The following is a 19,163-nucleotide window of genomic DNA, read 5'->3' on the forward strand; positions in this document are numbered from 1 at the left end:
TGCCACCATTTCTCTATTTTCAATTTCATCTGGAAAATAACCTCTACTTGTGTTATCACCTATATAGCAGATTTTTTTTAAAAATTAAATTAACATTCTTTTTTAAAATTTTGAGTTTCAAATTCTCTCCCTCCCTTTAGCCCCTCCCCCAGCCACTGAAAAGGCAAGCAAGGACCTTTGTGACCATCTTATCTAAACCCATCATTTTAAAGATGAGGAATTGAATCCCAGAGAAGTCAAGTGATTTGACCAATGTCACACAAGTAATAAAGAGCAAAACTAAGACTCAAAGCTAGCACTCTTTCCCCAGTACTGCCTAAGTCCAAACTACTGCAACGAATCCTAGACACCCAGTTGCTCTGGATAAATTCTTGTAGTGGAGGCTGAGAGAAAAAGCAATTTTTACATAGACAATCAAGGTAATTAACCCAATCTCTCAACAAATGTTTTCATCCATAAGCATTCCTTGGTGCCATTCAGTCCTCTGTTCTCATTCTCTCTCTCTCTCTCTCTCTTGCTCACTCCCTCTCTGTATGTGTATATAGATAGACATAGATATATCTATATCCATGTAGATAGGTATAGATGTATCTACATCTATCCATATAGATATATCCATATATTTGCATAGAAAGATATAGATATCTATATCAAGAGAGAGAGAAAATATATATATGCGTATATATATACATATATATATATATTCATTTCTTCTGCTAGTCCATAGGTACAGCTTCTGCTGAAGGCTGCATATGTAAAGGACTAACTCCTAGCTTCTTTGTAGCCACTGCCAGACTTCAGTCACCATCAGTGGCAAAATCACAGAATTTTAGAGTTAGAAGGAATATCAGTGAACATTTAGACTCACTATAAATATACATTGATCATGGGTCAGGTTTGGAAGCACACCCTGGAAGAACACTGCCATTGACTCTTTCAAAGGCCATTGCGAACGCTCTCCCAATGTGTGCTGCCAAATCTGGCCCATGATCTCTGCATTCTTACTAGTCCAACCCATACCTGAAAAAGCATCTCATCTACAATGAACCTAACAAATGACTATTCAGCCACTATTGAAGACCTATAATGTGAGGAAGCCCGTCTCCTTCTGGAGATTTCTAAAGCTGTTCTAACAGAGAAAAGGACAAATTTAAACCCTGGCTAGTAGATCGATAGATGACTTATTAAGTACTTACTGTTTCAGACACTGGGGATGTAAACAGAAACAACAAGACAGTACCTGTCCTCAAGGAATTTACATTCTAACAGAGGAAGACAACATATAAAAGTCAGCTGAAAAATGGACAGGTATGCCAGGAGGAATAGGAGAGGCAAAGGAGAAGGAAAAAGAGGAGAAGAAGGAAGAGAATGAAATTTGAGTCACCAGTGCACTGGTAGAGCACAGCCAGGCCCCATTTGAAGTAGTCTGGCAAGACAATCATGGAGGGTTTTTTTTTTGTTTGTTTGTTTGTTTGTTTTGTTTTGTTTTGTTTTTGCAGCTCAGATCCTTTATTGGGGAAAAGTAAGAAGATTCTACTCTGAGTGTTGGGGGAGAGATACAGTCCAGCCAGCCCAGCCTAGCATGGCTATCCTCTGCCTTGGGCAGCATCAGCTGGCCACCTCCATATCGAATGTCTCGGTGGATACCTCTGTGGGCACTGCCAACCATTTGGGGGGCATATAAGAGCCCATGCCTGCTGCCCGCTCTGCTTCTTCCTGACTGTAGGGTTCTCCTGTCATCTGCTTCAGCCTTTTTTTTGTGATGTTTGGACTTCAAATGATTCTTCAGGCTGGTATTATCAATGAAGTATCTCGCGCAGTCCAGGCAGCGGTGGTAGCCGCCTCCCAGCAGGTCTGGGTCCAGCTCGGCGTCGGGGTGGGGTCGGCGGGCAGCGCTGTCAGGCCGCAGATCCCGGTGAATCTCGGCCAGGTCTGGCCACCGCCGCTTGGCCTTCAGCTGGCGAGCCAGGGAGTGTGCACGGTGCACGCCAGTGGGCTGGGAGCGGGCGACTGCCTCAAACGGTGGATAAGACTCAGGGCTCGGGAAATCATGGAGATTTCTAAGGTGGCAAGGAAGTTGTCAAAGAGAAGGAGGAAAGATGTTACAAGAGTGATACTTGAGATATAGTGGCAGACACACAAAAAAGGTGAAGTTGAGACAAGAGATGCTCTAAGGGGCTAAATGTGATATGTTGCAGGTGTAAAGAGCAGAAAATTCCTCTGTAACAACGCATGATTCCTTGAGAGAATAACCATCGTGGGATATTGAGGATTCTGAAGACCCTAAGAGGAGGATAGTATGTGCAGCATCTAGAAAAAACACATTAGAAAGCAGCGATTATGATTTGCAAAGTGACCTTAGAGGGCTTGAACTATGTTAGACTTAATCGAAGGCTTAGGGCAACCTTTGATGATGAAATGTTACCATGATGATGACTGAAAAAATATGTAGGCTGCCAGTTGCTCTCACTTGATAAAAATTGATCAAGGAACAGGAGAAAAAACAACACAGCTATTACAACGAGTTATCAGAAAAAGCAAAAGTTAAGCACACAGACCCCAGTGCTACTAGCTCAAGTGGGATCTGTCCTTGAAAGCTCTCATCCATTCTAGGATGCTGTCTTATTTCCTGCTTTGGTAGTAATTGGGGAAGGCTGAATTCAGAGGTTAAGGAGTTTATTTATCAGAATTAATAATCGGGAAGCTTGATGGGCGGGATTAACTGATCTTTTGTTATCTGTATTTACAAGATGGATCCTTGAGTTCACCTAAGAACAACAGTGACAATTATTCACACTTACATCTCACGCTAGGTTTGCAAGATGCTTTGTTCAAAACAATCCTGCAAAGAACATACCCTTGGAATATAGTCTACTAGACAGGTTCCTGGAAGCGCCACAGGCAAAGGTCAGAGTACGGGACAGCAGCAATCCTAGACATGACTTTTCCTGGACCTATGGTTTCAAAATGTATAGGATCATGGGCTGAAGATCAGGCATAAAGACTAAGGAGACAGAGTATTTAACTGTGCTTGTTAGTGGATTTCAGTTCAATACTATGTTTGACTATGAATGAACCTTAAGTCATTGACCTTTATAGTCAATGAGATCAGTCCCTTATAGCCTTTGTGAAGAGACTATGATATCATAGGGATATGTATCAGGGGTGTATCAAATCAGGGATGTATCAAAATAGATTTGGAGTTTACAAGGGAGGTCACAGAAATCAGCAAAGAGGTGGATGCAGCTACATTGGTGTGCTCAGATGCCAGCTAGACTCGTGGAGTTTCTGCTTTGATTTGGGAAAACATTTGTCCCTTATAGTGATTGTTGGATAGTATAGAGAACAAGCAAGAGCCTTGGACCTGAAGACCCTGACCACTCACGTGCTGATAATCGGTTACAGAGTAGATCTGAGAAAACCACACAGGTGGTCTGAAGTCCGACACTTCCCAGTTGCTCCCCAACTGCTCAGCAACACAGACACATCCTGAGCAATTGATTTTGAATATTCTCTAGTGCTCAACTAATAGAAAGAGCAGCTAAAGAAGAAAACACAGTGCTAGGTGAAAAAGTTTGGGGGGGAAGGGTGAGAGTGGGGCATGGTGCCAATGACCTCCCTGCCCATATATATCAATTACTTAATATAAAAAGTTTGATATTATATCCATATATATGTGTACATATATATGTATATATACACATACATAGGCACACATATTTCCTCCCTCTTCTTCTCAAAGTCAAATTTGTAGCAAAGAACAACAGACAGGAGGAAAGAGTAGTTCAGCAAAAGTAACCAATATATAAACTGAGTCTGACAACATATTTAGTGTTCCTCACTGGGAAACACAGCTGACCACCACTACAAAGAAGGAAGCGAGATCATTCTTGTATTCTTTATTCAGGTCCAAGCCTGGTCACTGTAATTTCACATTATCCAATTATGATTTCTGTTGTTCTTTCCATGTACATTGTTGCAATCAATTAATCAATTGATATACATTTATGAGGCTTTTACTATGTGCTAGTCACTGTGTTAACTGTTAGTAATACAAAAAGATGCAAAAGACAGTCCCTGCCTTCAAAAAGCTTACAATCTAATGGGGGGGGCCAAAATGCAAACAAATATATACAAAGTAAGCTATGTACAAGATAAATAGGAAATAGTAAACAGAGGGAAGGCACTAGAATTAAGAGGGGTTGGGAAAAATTTTAGTTGGGACTTAAAGGAAGCCAGGGAAGTCAGTAGGCAGAGTTGAGGAGGGAGAACATTGGGGGCATAGCAAGAGAAAACGCCCAGAACCAAGAGATGAAGACAGCAGGCCAAAATCACTGAATCAAAGAGTATATGGCCAGGAGCAAGCTGTAAAAAGACTGCAAAAGTAGGAGGGGGCTAGGTTATAAAGGGTTCTAAATGCCAAACAGCATTTTGTATTTTCTCTTGGAGGTGATTGGGAGTTACTAGAGTTTCTTGCGGGATTGGGGTGACATAATTTAACCTGCTATAGTGATTGGATATTTTATTTTTCTTCCTCTGTTTATTTTACATGAATTCATATGCCTTCATATGCTTTTTTATTCTTCACATTCATCAGCTCATATCACACAGTAATATTCCATTGTATCCAGGTACTACCATTGGTTTAGCTATTCTCCAGCCAATGAGCTCCTACTTTGTTTCCAGTTCTTTGCTACTATAAAAAAGGTTACTATTAATATCTAGGTGTTTATAGGAACTCCTCATAAATCTTTGATCTTTGGGGGGTATACACAGCAAGTGGGATCTCTAGGACATTTTAGTCAATTTCTTTAAATAGTTCCAAATGGCTTTCCAGGATGACTGAGTCAATTCACAGCTCCACCAACTACATATTGGGGGGGGGCACATCCATCTCTGCCACTCTTTGGGGGCTCTGGTCTTGCTTTTAGAGTGGTGAAGTAAATAGTCTCATATGGCTGCTTGGATGATAGAGTATGCACAAAGTCAGTAGACCTAGGTTCAAATCCTGCCTCAGACACATATAAACTTCCCCACCTTCAATATGGTGATAATAATATCTGTACTACATACCTTCCCAAAAAAATGTTATTGTGAAGAAAACGCTTTACAAAATTTAAGGTGCTCTACAAATCTGAGTCGTTATTACTGCAGGATCAGAGATGTAGCCAGTGTTATTTCTGAATATTTCTGAATTTCACATCCTTAGCAGATAACTGACCCCTCGCTAATGGGGAGGTACCAGATTTTCCACAGAACACAAGATTAATGGGAAAGAGACACGCAGATGCAATTTATTTTCCAGCTAACTATTTCCCAGATAGTCAGAAATCTGTAAGAAATTACAAAAGGAACAGATTCCAAGAATCCTGAGAGGACTTATATAAAATGACACAGCAAAGAGTGAGCAGAACCAGAAGAGTAAAATAATGACAACACTGTAAGGGAAAATAATTTTGAAAGACTTAATTATGACCACCTACCATTCCAGGAGACTGATGCTTCCCACCTCTCGTCAGAGAGGGACTAGAAGTATAGAATGAGATACACATTTTCCAGTCAAATGGATAGACACACACACACACACACACACACACACACACACACACACACACACGGCTGCCCCAGGATTTACCCTACACTTTGCTTGTTAAAGGGAGAAAATTTAGTCAGCTACCGATTTGTGTTTTGGAATACTGCAGAAAAGAATAAATCTATAGATCTATAACCATTAGACCATAAGAATGAGAGAAAATATTAAAGGCCTACCGCTTAACTGTGGCTTTAGTGCAAGAGAAAATTAAGATAAGGAAGCTAAAACAGGACTTTGAATGAGTTTTATGAGTTTTATTCGTCAGACAAATCCTGAAGTGTAATTCTCCAGAGTTGCATACCTTCCCAAAGAGCGAGTCCTCTGGTGAAGATTCCTCTACAAGTTTTATTTTCACCTTACTGATAAAATGTTGGTACCCTCAACCGAAACTGGAAAAATTGCTAGAGGACCAATTCGAGGGGAAAGAGAATTAGTTTCACTTTAAACATTTTGAATTTGAGATGTCTACAGGACATCCAGGAAAAGATGTTCAGTGGGCAGTTTATTTTGTATGACTGTAGATCAGGAATCAATTAATGAATACCCTTCTTTATATCACCAGAGCTTAGCACAGTGCCTGACACAGAGTAGGCATTTAACAAATGCTTTTTTACTTTATTTGAAACAAAATCCATATACGAAGTAATTATGGGATGTGAACAGTATGAGAACTGGTTGAATTAGGAAAGGTCTCCTGAAGGAGGTGAAACTGAACAGAGCTTGAAAGGACCTTGGGATCCAGGAGGCAGAGGTGAGGAGGGAAGACATTCTAGGCTTGAGGGATGGTTTGTCAAAGTTATGGAGATTGGAGATGGAATGCTGAGTATGGGGGAGAGCGGGTAGATAGGCTTGATTGGCTGGAATATAGTGTGTGTGAGGAAAAGAAACCTGTATTCAGCCTGAAAAGAGAGGTTGAAGCCACATGGTGAATTGGTAAATTCTGGACAGGGAAGTTTGTAATTTGTCCTGGAGGCAAGAGGGAACTACTGAAATTTCCTGAGTAGAGGAGTGACATGGTTGATCATTACTGATATAGTTCACTAATATTCAACCTATGGTAAAGCTAAGTTTACTTGTCTTTCCTGATTTTCATTCTGGTGCAGTGCCGTGGAGTTAATTTCAGTCATCGATGAATATTTGGTATTTACTAAGTATACATAAATGAATGATTTCAGGAATTTATCTGAGTCATTTTGAATTCTAGCCCCTCCTCCCAAGGTGTTAGGGAATTTATCCACCTTGTTTTCAACCAACTTAATGAGCACATTATCAAAGTTATCATCCAAGTCATTAATAAAAAATGTGCCATGAAACTATCCCCTTCACCGCCTTATCAACCAGTCTGGCAGTGCTAAGGTCTAGACCACAGTACTTAGCTTGTTGATGAGAATGTCACATAAGACAAACCAAGATCTGACTGAAATCCAACGAGATTTCATCTATTGCTTCTCTTATCTTGTGGCCTGTCACTGTAGCCAAGAAGGAAATTAAATGTGTCTGGCACATTTTGTTCTTCACAAAACCCCATACTGCATACTATCTGGTTTCTCATTCTCTTCCACAGGTCTGTGCCATAAGCCAAATATTTGATGATTTGGGCCAGTGTCTTTGCAAGAGCAGAGCTAAGTCTCACCACCAGGATGTCCCTTTCTCCCATTTTACAGGTGACTACTGTATTTTACCTTTTTCATTCCTCAAGGACTTCCCCTGTTCTCCATAAGTTTAATGAACAACCATCAAATGCCTCTGCCATGATTCCATGGGTAGCTGAACACGTGCAGCATCACACCCACGATTGTCTCCATCCAGCTTGCCTGTGCACTTGTCAGCCATTTTTTTCCCTTCCATGGCATGTTTTTCAGGCCTTCCAATGCAGGTGTCAATCACTCTGTGATTATAGTTGAACTTTCCCCCAAAAAAACTGAGCATAGCAATTTTCCTCAGGGGAAGGAAGAGGAAATAAATTAAGTTATTTTTCGCTGTTATCCTAAACCTGAATTTAAATTTTATTTTTTCACAAGTAGAAAGTGGCTTAAAAATTCATCAGGCAACCTAGAGGCCAACATGATAGTTTCTGTAAAGGACTGCTCTGGCATTATTCTTCCAAAAGGTAGTAATTTAGGAGCGTGTGTGTGTGTTTTTTCTAAAATTACTTAGAAAAGCGTGTTATTCCCTACAGTAGCTTAATCATTAACAGCGTGAAGCCCTGTGGGTATTCCAGAGTTAGCAGAAACCATCTGTGCTGTTGGATTTGGCCCCACCTCCTATTCAAAAATATAAACAGATCTTTCCTGTATTGTGAATTCTTATTGTTTCCATATCACGTTACATTTGCAGCCCCAATCAAGACTTGTTGCCAGTCACCATTTCTTGGAACAAAATAATCATGAGGAACAGTCTGGTATTGTTGCCTGTTTATCACTGGAGGTCAAAAGAAAATACAGCTGACTCCCATTTTGCCACAGGTAAGTGATCAACGCTGAGTGTTGTCCATTACAGGCACCTGTTCTCTTACATCCCCACCCTCCCATCCCTATTCCAACCACCAGCCTCCCAGGGGTTTCACCCATTACAGAGCTGGTGGTACAGCTGCTCGTTTTAGAAGTCAGGGTTCAATTGCCACATTACAAAGAAGCAAGCTAAAGGCACAACACAAAGTAGGGGCAAAGGAAGAGTGGCATATCTTTTTCTGCTGATGACACACGTGACTTGTGAATTATTGACAGAATCAAAGGGAACTTATTGCCTTGAGGCAGTCTCGCAATGCAACTGCTTAGTCTGTCCTTTGCCCATCATGGAACTAATTTGGCTGTGTTCCCTCACCACTACTTATCATTCAACTAGAGCCTCCCCACACCTCCTCTCATCCCACATAAATGGTGGGGAGTGGGATGGGGCATACAAGTATCATTTCTTTGATTATTCACACTGCTAGAGCTTCATGGGTACAAATAATCAAGAATTCACATCTAACTTACACAGAGATCTTGTGGTAAAGTCTGATTAGAGGAAAACTAGGGAAGCCAGTTGTCTTACCTGTGAGGTGCAATGTCTTCAATTTCTTTAACCAAATATTCTATTTTTCAAATTTTGGAACAAAAGGTTTCTCTGAAGTTTATGTGAACATGCCCAGATCCCCACCAAAGGGTTTCCTTTGTTTTGAAGGATACCTAAGGTTCAGACACGAAAGAACCAAGAAAGAATTATGCCATTTAGGGGGTCATGGTGTGGGAGATGGCAGCTAAAAGCTAAAGACTCTAACTTGTATATATTGGGAAGAATGTTATAGGGTTGTAGTAGCTTCATTAAAAAAACACACCTTGCTGGTTTAAATAAAATATCAGAAAACTCACTATTTTCTTGTTAAATTAAACTCTCTTTTTGTGAGGTTTGTGGATCAGTTATTGCCTGCAAACATCTATTTTTAAAAGCAGATTATATCAGAGCCAGGAAGGCATTGAATAAATATGGCTAAGATACTAATATCCTTCAAAGGAATGATTCAGTCCATAGCAGTCATTAGATAGAACAGAAAGATATCAATGCAATAGAATATTGCTATGGGATCAATGCCTGCTATTTGGAAAACAAATCTTCTGTGTCAGTTTACTACTGTCTTCATATAACTGTTTTGGCATCACTCTAACAGTAAAAGAGTAAGGAGGCTTCAGACTTGGTCTTAATATTGATCAAACAACCCATACTACACTACAGATGTCAATAGAGACAAAAGATGTCACCCAAGGGAGAAAGGAATTGGGATGAAGAGGAGGTAATAAAAATGGAGCGAATAAGACATTCAGAAGAAAAGTTGGTGCCTGGAGGTGAAGAAGGAAGAGAGGCAGAAAATCACAAAATCTGAGTCAGAAGGCTCCTCGAAGGCTATCTGGTCAATTTCCTACCTTGGCAAGAATCTCCTATACAATATATTTGACAAGTGCAGCTGGCCTCTGCTTGAGACTGGAAACCCACCACCAGCCCAAGCCAAACCATAAAACTTTAGGTTACCTCTAGATTTTTAAAACAAGTTTTTAATGAATGTGTGAATGAATAAAGCACTTATTAAGTAAGTACTTACTATGGTGCAAAGCACTGTATTAACTGATGGGGATGAACTGGAAAAGCAAGATAGACCCTGCTCTCATGGAGCTCACATTCTAATGGAGGAAACAACACATAAGAAGGATTTCAGCTGCAAATCAGACGGACAAATTGCATGGTCCTTAGGGTGCATGGGGCAAAGCAGATATTAAGTCTTCTTTAATGTCATTTTCACTGATAAAATATCAGTTTCTGGTGTTGAACTATTTGAAAGTGCAAAGGACTTTGGTGGCAAGAGGTTTTGTTTTTTGGTTTTTAGTAACTGTGGTTGTATCACCTGCAGGAGCAGTTGCCAGGTTGCATCTCTTCAGGGGTTACTTCCCAAGCAACCCTGGGCATCCTGGCTGAGGGCACAGGGTTGGAAGTAATGCCACTCCCAAGGGTCCTGGTGTTCTGAGTCCTGGGCTGTCTCTATCAGAGGAGAGATGGTAGTTAAGGTGTTGGTGGTAGTTTGCCCTGCCTGGCACATGCTGTCTCCTCCTTGGAGTACCTTATTGCTTCAACTACAGCAACTTGCGTATTGCAGTTGGTTGACAGCACTCTCCACAGGACTAAAGTTTTCTTTTTGTTTAACCTACCATGATTTCCCTCAGTATTCTTTACCCTTGCAGAGAGCCATCCCATATAACAAACAGTATTTTTAAATACAAAAAAGGAAAGAAAAAATCATTGTCACTTTTTGTTATTCAGTCATGCCCAACATTTTGTGACCTCATTTGGGGTTTTCTTGGCAAAGATACTGGAGTGGTTTGCTATTTTCCTCTCCAGCTCATTTTACAAGTGAGGAAACTGAGGCAAACAGGGTTAAGTGACTTGTCCAGGGTCGCACAGCTAGGAAGTATCTGCAGCCAGATTTGAACTCAGGAAGATGAGTCTTCCTGACTTTAGGCATGGCACTCTATCCACTGTGCCAACTAGCTGCCCGTTGTCACTAATCAATACATTTTAAAAATATGCAAATACTTGTACTAGATGAGACATGTGTACCTCTCTCTTCTATACAGGGGTGAAATGAGAATCCCTTCTCTCACTTCTAGGAATGTTCTCTTTATACCAAGCCAAATGCTGTCACAAATACCTTTATGGCTCCTCTAGAATTGAACAAAACAAGTCTAATCCCTCTTCCATATGCCAGTTCTTCAGATACACGAAGCAATACTAGAAGATTGTTGGCATGTATCACGAAGAACTGTGCTTGTGTGATGGCTCACAAATTCTGGATTTATATCATTTGACACATCTTATGATGAGGATTTAGTTGACAGATTTAATGATGCCTAGTATTACCATTAGGGATGCTAGTTACAGCAGTGGATATAGTGTGGGGCTGGAATCAAGAAAACTGGAGTTCAAACCCAGACTCACACTTACTTAGTAGCTGTGTGACCCTGGGCAAGTCACTTTACCCTGTTTACCTTAGTTCCTCATCTGTAAAATGAGCTGGAAAGGGAAATGGCAAACCACTCCAGTATCTTTGCCAAGAAAACTGCAAATGGGGTGACTAAGAGTCTATGAAACTGAAACAACCAAACAACAAAAAAAGCTCAAAGGTATAAGTGATCATCCCTATGGATGACTGTTATGGAGAAAAGGTTCAGGAGGGAAAAGGGGGATGTTTGAGCGGATATCAACATGAATTTTGAAGTCCTCAAGTATAAGAGCAGGGGTTAGTGTGGAAAGGATTGCTGTGAGTCAGATACTAAACTCCTTAAAAAGGGAAATGACTTGAGAGTAGATAATTGCCATTGAGGTCTGAATAGGGTGAAATATCTGAATGGAGTTAATGTCAAAGGAAGAGAAGTTACTGAGTGAAGAAGGAAGGTCTGGAAATAGCATCAAGGGGTAAGTAAGTAAGCTTATTCCTTCTTCTGGCCCAGTTTTATCAAGCGGCATGGGGGAAGATACATCTTGTGCTAGAGAGGATGACCAAAAATGAATGAAAGTCATTTTTAAGCACTTCCTATGTGCTAAGCATTAGGAATACTAATAGAAAAAGCTAGACAGTTCTTGCTCTCAAGTAGCTCACACTCTAATTGGGGAAGACGATATATTAAAGAAAGTTTAGTTGTAGGGTACACAGTAAGGCCTAATGGTCCTTCATCTTACTTGATGGAAGACGTGTTGACTCCCATTTTGCCAAAACTATTTGATCAAACAGCCAGGGTTAAAGAGGAAAGCCTGGAGAAAGCAAGGACACCCACAGCCTTTCCCTTAACCAGAAGGATAGATTCCGAGATGGCTTTGGAACCAGGATTAGTGATGGTTGGGGAGGGGGGAAGTAAGGAGGTAAAGAGCTGGTCTTTCACACACACACACACACACCCCTAACCATCCTGGATAAGATGTGTCTTCTAGGGGAGCCAGCTTTCCATAATTGCAAGATAGAAGGAATAGCAGAGGAAGATGTCTAATACAAGTGTCAAGTCAAATCGACAAACATTTATTAAGCATCTACTGTGTGCCAGGCACTGTGCTAAGTGCTGAGGATAAAAAGATTTTAGAAGTCCCTGCTCTCAAGGAGCTTATAATTCTAGTGGAGAAGAAAATACTCAGGCAACTACATATATATAAGGGTAAATTGGAGATAATCTAAAAGGGAAAGCATCAAGATTAAGGAGGACTATGAAGGGCTTCTTGCAGAAGTCAGTTTGTTACCAATAGAAGAATGGTTTTAGAGAGCAAAACTGAAGAGGAGAGTGGTTATACGAAGGCAGTTTTAGGTAAATGGGAACATGGAATATATAGCATGGGGCAAGAGAATTTTTACCTAAGCAGCCTTCCTACAGTACTTTGAATCAAAGGATAAAGACAAGAGAGATCTATGGGAAATTTCCTCTTCCCATTCCTTTTCAATTTAAAGCCTCTACATAAGATTCACAAGACTCTAGGAGATAAATTTGCATTAGTTCTCATTTCCATCTCTAGCCAAGAGTTTATCATCCATATATTTTCAACTGTTGAGGTAATCAAATCTCATTTTCAAACACCATATTCCCAGAAAGCCACCCACTTCCAAAATACACCTACCTCCTTCTCCCCTACCTTTAATTGGCAATAGTGATAAAAAACACCACCTGTTCCTAATATGTCCTTCTCTCGACCCCCCAACCCTCCAGCCCCCAGGACTTCATAATCCTCAGCAATGTAGTCTGAAGTCTCATGTTTGCTGTGCTGAGATCCCCTCAGAGAGGCTAAATTTATTTGGGGGGTAAGATTTTCACCTTTTGCCTCAATAAAATTGTACTATCTGTTCATCTGCCTTTGTTGGAAGTAATCCCATTCCTGCCATAGCCAAATGCAGATAAAAATAAACTGATGACCTCCCAAAAAAGAATTGCTTTTTAAAAAAATTAGATATGCCCATCTTGCATCTTCCTGCCTCTGACTTGGTATCTGCCTGTAGTTTCTTGAAAGCCTATTGACTTTCTGAGTCATGACATGAATTTATGAAGGTAGAGGTCTTGGAATGAAGTATTTTTAAATTGATTGTTGATTATTCATGTGAACGAGAAAAATACCATATTTAGTTGAAATAAATCCCTTTCTCTGATTTCTCTCTAGGAAGGATGCCTATTTCCTTTTCTCTCCTAATTTCTAAAATGAAATATAATTTTTCCTTCATCTCACTTGACTTAATGCTTTGGTTTGCTCAGTGCAATCTATAGGGCCATTGATGATATGATTCTGCCATTAATTTCCAATTTTCCCTACAAGAAAGAGAGCTTAATGAGGTGTTTGTTATCAGGGCATCACTTCATAGTGGCTGAAAAAAAGAAAATACCTTGGCTTTCAAGGTCACAGGCACCTGTCAGAAAATGAATGGTAAAAACCAGTCCAACTGGGTCATTATAGCCAAATAGAGTAACCTATTATCACTGAAAGAATGAGGGGGAACAGGAATACTGGTATGTTCCTAGATAGAGCATTCATACAGGTGTCAGAGAGTCATCTCATCACCTGCTATTCCCATAGGAGACAATCTGAGACTCTATATACCAGAATCTGGGACTGTTCTAATGCTGGTAATCTGACTGACCACTTTTCTTAGTTTCCTGAGAAAGGCTATTGCAAAAAAGATTGTGCAGTTTTCATGGTTCAAATGCAAGTAGGGGGCTAAATACTCCAGAGAATTCCCTTCTTATAATATTTAAGATCTTTTCTTCAAATGATCCTGTGTCACTCCACGACTCTACCCATTCAAGTCCAGCACAAAAAAGACAAGCCCTGTCCTTGTGTTCTCAGTTGGAGAGAGTGGAAACCCCTGGGAACCTTGTTGGGTCAGTTCTAGGTAGTAGGAAAGAACTGAGAAATTGTTAGGAGCTGATTAGATTGCTTGTGGTGCTGGCGCTAATGACAATTGGCCCTGGGCTAGGTTAAGTAGTCTCTCATTTGAGTGTGGCTCTGAGGCTTATCTTCCAAGGAAAAATACCTGAGAAATAGCATTGTACCAACCTCTCTGTTAGTAATGTGGCATGGTGGAAAGAATAACAGACTGGAAATCAAAAGATCTGCTTTTGAGAGAAAGCTCTGGTACATAATCATGTAGTATTCAGCAAGTCTGTCATTGAGACCATCTGCTGAGTAGAGTGAAGCTGGAGGTGTTGAAAGCCACTTGAGCAATCTTTCTTGTGTGCCTGCAGGTGAGGCTGTAAGCTTGACTAACAACAGAGCTGGAAATGTGTTGACTAGACCCAAGGCATGCGCATTTAGGTGGGTACCATTTTTTAAAAGTCATAGTGCTTTGAAGAAGTAGCATTTGCTGAGGTCCCAAATCCTTACTGCTAGATGAGTTATCAAGGTATAGGCAATGTGCGCCTCACACACAGTCAGCATCTCCTACTGGGCCTTTATGGAACTGAGCATAAATATTTTCACCCTTTTCCAGTTAACTTTCCATCTTCCATTATCCACTCCCATGACAAAGGCCAAGACTTATTAAATGCCTCCAGGCTTCAGTAAGCCTTAGGAGGGTTCTATAAAATTTGGGTTAGGGAAGCTCAAAGTTTCTGCTATCATTCTTGCTGCCACAGCACAGACCCATGTCCCCACATTATACTTGGTTCCCTTCTTTATATGGTAGTCCCCAGTGGCTGAGTTTCCATCTTTTCTCATTTCCCTTCTCAAGTAGAGGATTGGTCCCAGCATCTGGAGAGACACTGAGACTACAGGTGAAGATTAAGCAGGCAAACTAAAGAGATTAGAAGGATGCAAGGGTAGAAGCTGGAGAGGTCACTATATCTTTTGGCTCAAAGCTGTATGAATATTTTTGTTTCCATTTGCCAAGAGCATATTTTGGGGACAGAGCTGCCAAATCATAGTACTTTGGAGTGGGCAAAGAAGTGAAAAGAATCAAAGACTTCACTCATCTTCACATGTGAATTTTTGCAATTATTTTCTTACCTTATTTTCTTACGTGCCTCCTTGCCTCCAATCTCTCCATCTCCAACAAAACCTGTCACCAATGTGATATCTCTAAAACATCATTTTCATTATTCCCAGTTAAAAACCATTCACTGGCTTCCCATTGACCAAAGGATAAAGTCCAAACTTTTTAGCCTAGCACTCAAGGCTCTCTATCATTCTTCACCAAAATCATTCCACATACTTTTCTATTAATATCTACTATTATTTTTCTAACCAAACCTTATTCTTTGGCTAAATAATTCTACTTCTTTTCTCTTGATCACTAATAATAATAGTTTACATTTACATTGCTCTTATTATGTGCCAGGCACTATGCTAAGCTCTTTATAATCATCATCTCATTTGATACTCCCAAGAACCTCGGAAGGTAGGTGCTATTATCCCCATTTTATGGATGAGAAAACTGAGGTTAAGTGACTAACCTAAGGTCATATAGCGAAGAAGCATCTAAGGCAAGATTCTAACTCCTAACTTCAGCCCCAGTGTTCTACCCACTGTGCCACCTAGCTGATCATTGTGCTTTCCTACTTCCATATCTTTGCTCAGTCTATTGTCCTTTCTGGAATGGTCTCTTTTTTCACCTTTACCTGGTCTTCAAATCGCCACTAAATTTTCACTTTCTCAACAAAGGTTTTATAGATCATCTCAAACCACAATATTCTCTCTGTCTTCTGAATTTCTGTAAGGAGTTAACATCTGTACCATCACTTTGGCCTTTATGTTCCAAAATTTTACATGTAGAATTATGTGTATTTGTCTTGTCTACCCAAACAGGTCATGAATCTTGAAGATAAGGGACTGACATCTTTAATGGTGCCTTGCAAATCATTGACTTTCAATAAACATTGAATGATTTTCTCTTTAATGGCCTTATCTTCCTTGTTATTACCTATGAAAGTCAAGAAAGCCAAATAGCCTAGAAGTACAAATAAGAATTAAATTGGTTGGTGTTACCAACTATATTTAAATATACATTGTACTCTACATAGATGTATTTGTTGGCAGAATGTCTTTTCTGATTACCTGGATTTTGGATATGTAGATAGCTGGATCCTAAGCTATCTGAATACATAAGGTTGTAATGTACTTTACCAAACTCCAATGTCCCTCATCTAGTGTACCTACCAGGCATTTTTATTCTAGATCAGGGAGTTCAAAAAGAGAGTGTTTATTTACTGGATAATCTCTCTACAAAAAAATGAATTTACATTTTATTTCAGTAGTAATTGAGCATTTTGCTTTCAATATAGGGCTTCGGTAAGCAATTCAAAGTCACATTCAAATAAACATATTTACAAGGGAGACTAATACAATAATTGTTGATAGAAAACATTTATAAATATTGGAGGATTTAAGCATATGTGGTGTTAAATAATATAGACATATCTGTGTAAACTGCAAAATAAAAGGGAAATAAGAATAGATAATTCTACTACCACTTCACTGCAAATATATCCATGAATGGACTGAAATGGATTTTCCATCTAATAGGCAGGGTCTGGAATCATATCACTTAAATATAAGCGTGTAGCAGATTATGTGTCTAAACAATTTAGGCTCAAATAAAATGGGTTCACAATAGAGGACAAAACAAGAATAAAGGAGCTCATAAGCACAGAGAGGAATTCATAAAGATACTAAAACATTGAAAGAGAAACATAGTTAACAAATTTCAAGAGTAGTTTATACGCAAAATACAGAATTTATCAAAAGAGGGCTCTTGCTTGGATATTATGGGACTTGCTTCTGAAGAAACCATATTTCTAGAGCATTAACCCAGGAAGAAAAGAAAACTGTAATGGAAGTGTCTTAGTACCTGCCACTTTGCCCAACTGGTTGGAGTAGCATAAACATTCATAGGGTGTTGTGATGGGAAAGACTATGTTATACAATGATAGTTTTATAGGAAGCCAAGTTGAGATCTGAATAGCCATCCTATCATCTACAGCAATATTTATAGTCTATACTAACCATATTTATAATATTCTCTCTGATTTGGGGAATGCACAGGTCTGTTCCAACTGGAAATGTTACATTCTTTTAGTCTTTGAAGCTCTTTGAAAAGAAAGAAGGTATGATATAAGAGTATTATTAATCAATCATCTTTGCTTTAAATGGATGTTTCTCAGTCTTATCCAACAGCTTTAAATTCATCTGAACTCAATTTTTCATTTTTATCCCAAAGCTATCAGCTCTATTCTACCCGCCCCCCCCCCCCATTGTTAATGTATTTTTGCTTAATGGGAAGATCTTTCTCATCCATTAATAGGCCCATGTGATCTGCTTAAGTCACATGAAAGCCTAAGTCACATGAGTTTGAGTCACATGAGCTAAGGTAATGAGGGCTGTGATGCCCTCTGGCCCTGAAGAAGGGTATATATACTCTGAGGTTAGCATTTTGCTTTGGGGCTCACTCATGGGAAGAATGTTCCTGTGATGTAGCCGGATGAAACTATGGATAGCCGTTAAGGAGCCCCCCAGCTTTGAAAAACCCAAGTGTTGTTGCTTCTCTTTCTGGTAACTACATATGTACTGCTTTTGGTCAGACTGTTGGAAGCCCTGTCTGTTGGTCTTTGCTGTTTGTATTTGCTCTGTTTATATAATTTCTGCTGGTAATTTGTTTGTATTTTCTCTGAAGTTCAGGGTGCAGACTTTTCCCCTGAACTAAGTGAAATATGTGTGTGTGTGTGTGTGTGTGTGTGTGTGTATGTTTGATTAAAATAAGATTGTTTATCCCTTTAAAATAGCTTTCTTTTAGAAAAGCAGATCAAGAAACCTGTGGTAGCAGCCCTCCTGTGTGCTGGTATTTATTATTGGTCTTACACCCCCACAGTAGCTGCAAGTAACATTTTTGTTACACCCCCTCCCAGTTATTTTGACTTTATTTTTTTCTTGAGCTCTCAAGGAGTCATTAGCTTCCATGTGACCAATTCTAATTTTTAAAGAATTCTTTTCATCATCAGTGTCATTCCATATCTTTTGCTTTTAACCATTTGGCCAATTCTGCTTTTTAAGGAGTTATTTTCTTCAGCTATTTTTTTTTCTTTCCTCTTTTCTGTTTGATGAATTTTGTTTTTGAAGAAGCTTTTTGCTTCAGTACTTTTGGGGCCTCTTTTACCAGGCTGTTAATTCTGTTTTCATAATTTTCTGGCATTGCTTTCATTTCTTCTCCAAATTTTTCCTTTGTTGCTCTTACTTGATTTTTAAAATATTTTTTGTCACTCTTTGTTTCTTTAGCTCTTCTAGGAATTCTTGTTGGGCTTGTGTCTAATCTGAATTTTTTTTTTCTTTGAGGTTTTCCTTGTAGATATTTTCCACATCATTGTCTCCTTCTGAGAGAGTCTTGTAAGCTCTTTCTGACTAGGTGTCCAATCTGTCTACTGTCTCTGTGTGGTGAGAACTCCTGATACTACTGTTGCTGCTGGCTCCAAGGCCCACCACTGGTGTCTCCACTATGCTGTGCTACTGGCTAACCCCCATCCTAGGCTAGAAAAATGTCTCACTCTGACCTTTTGGTGGTTATGCCACTTTAAAATTAAATTGGATGGGTTATTTAAAAGGTGTTTGGAGAAGGACATTAGGAGAGTTTGGCTAGAATGTTCCCTTTACTCTCCCATCTTGGCTCTGGCTCCTATCAGTTCCCATTGGTAGTAGCCATGGTAGTGCAAACAGTTGTGTTGCCACCACCTGCACACCTAGGATATCACTTGACAACAATGCTTTGTTATTCCAACAAAAGAAATCTAGTTGTTTCCAAGAAATGAAGTCACAGGATTGTAATGTTTTTATTTGCTATGTTTCTCACAGTCATCGAGCCATTGAGATAGAGGGCATATAATTTAGAAATCTGAGAGTTCGAAACATCATTAACTTTTTGTTATTTCATCTATTTCAACAGATTTTTCTATGCTAAAATAAAGATTCTTGTGGTTGAAATGCTATTTCTAGTTTCTAATTTATTCTTAAGGAATAATTTGCAAAATGAAATTGTTTGGATGATTGGTTTGCAGTAAACATGATGCACCAAATTGGTTTCTAAATTTAG

The 19,163-nt window shown here is 39.5% G+C and overlaps 1 pseudogene; it reads right to left on the reverse strand.

Annotated features, from left to right (window-relative positions):
- Nucleotides 1-1,608: 1,608 nt before the first annotated feature.
- On the reverse strand, nucleotides 1,609-11,826 carry LOC118836902 (annotated as a pseudogene).
- Nucleotides 11,827-19,163: the final 7,337 nt, after the last annotated feature.

This window comes from Trichosurus vulpecula, chromosome 2 (assembly GCF_011100635.1).
Source record: "Trichosurus vulpecula isolate mTriVul1 chromosome 2, mTriVul1.pri, whole genome shotgun sequence".
NCBI classification, from domain to species: Eukaryota; Metazoa; Chordata; class Mammalia; order Diprotodontia; family Phalangeridae; genus Trichosurus; species Trichosurus vulpecula.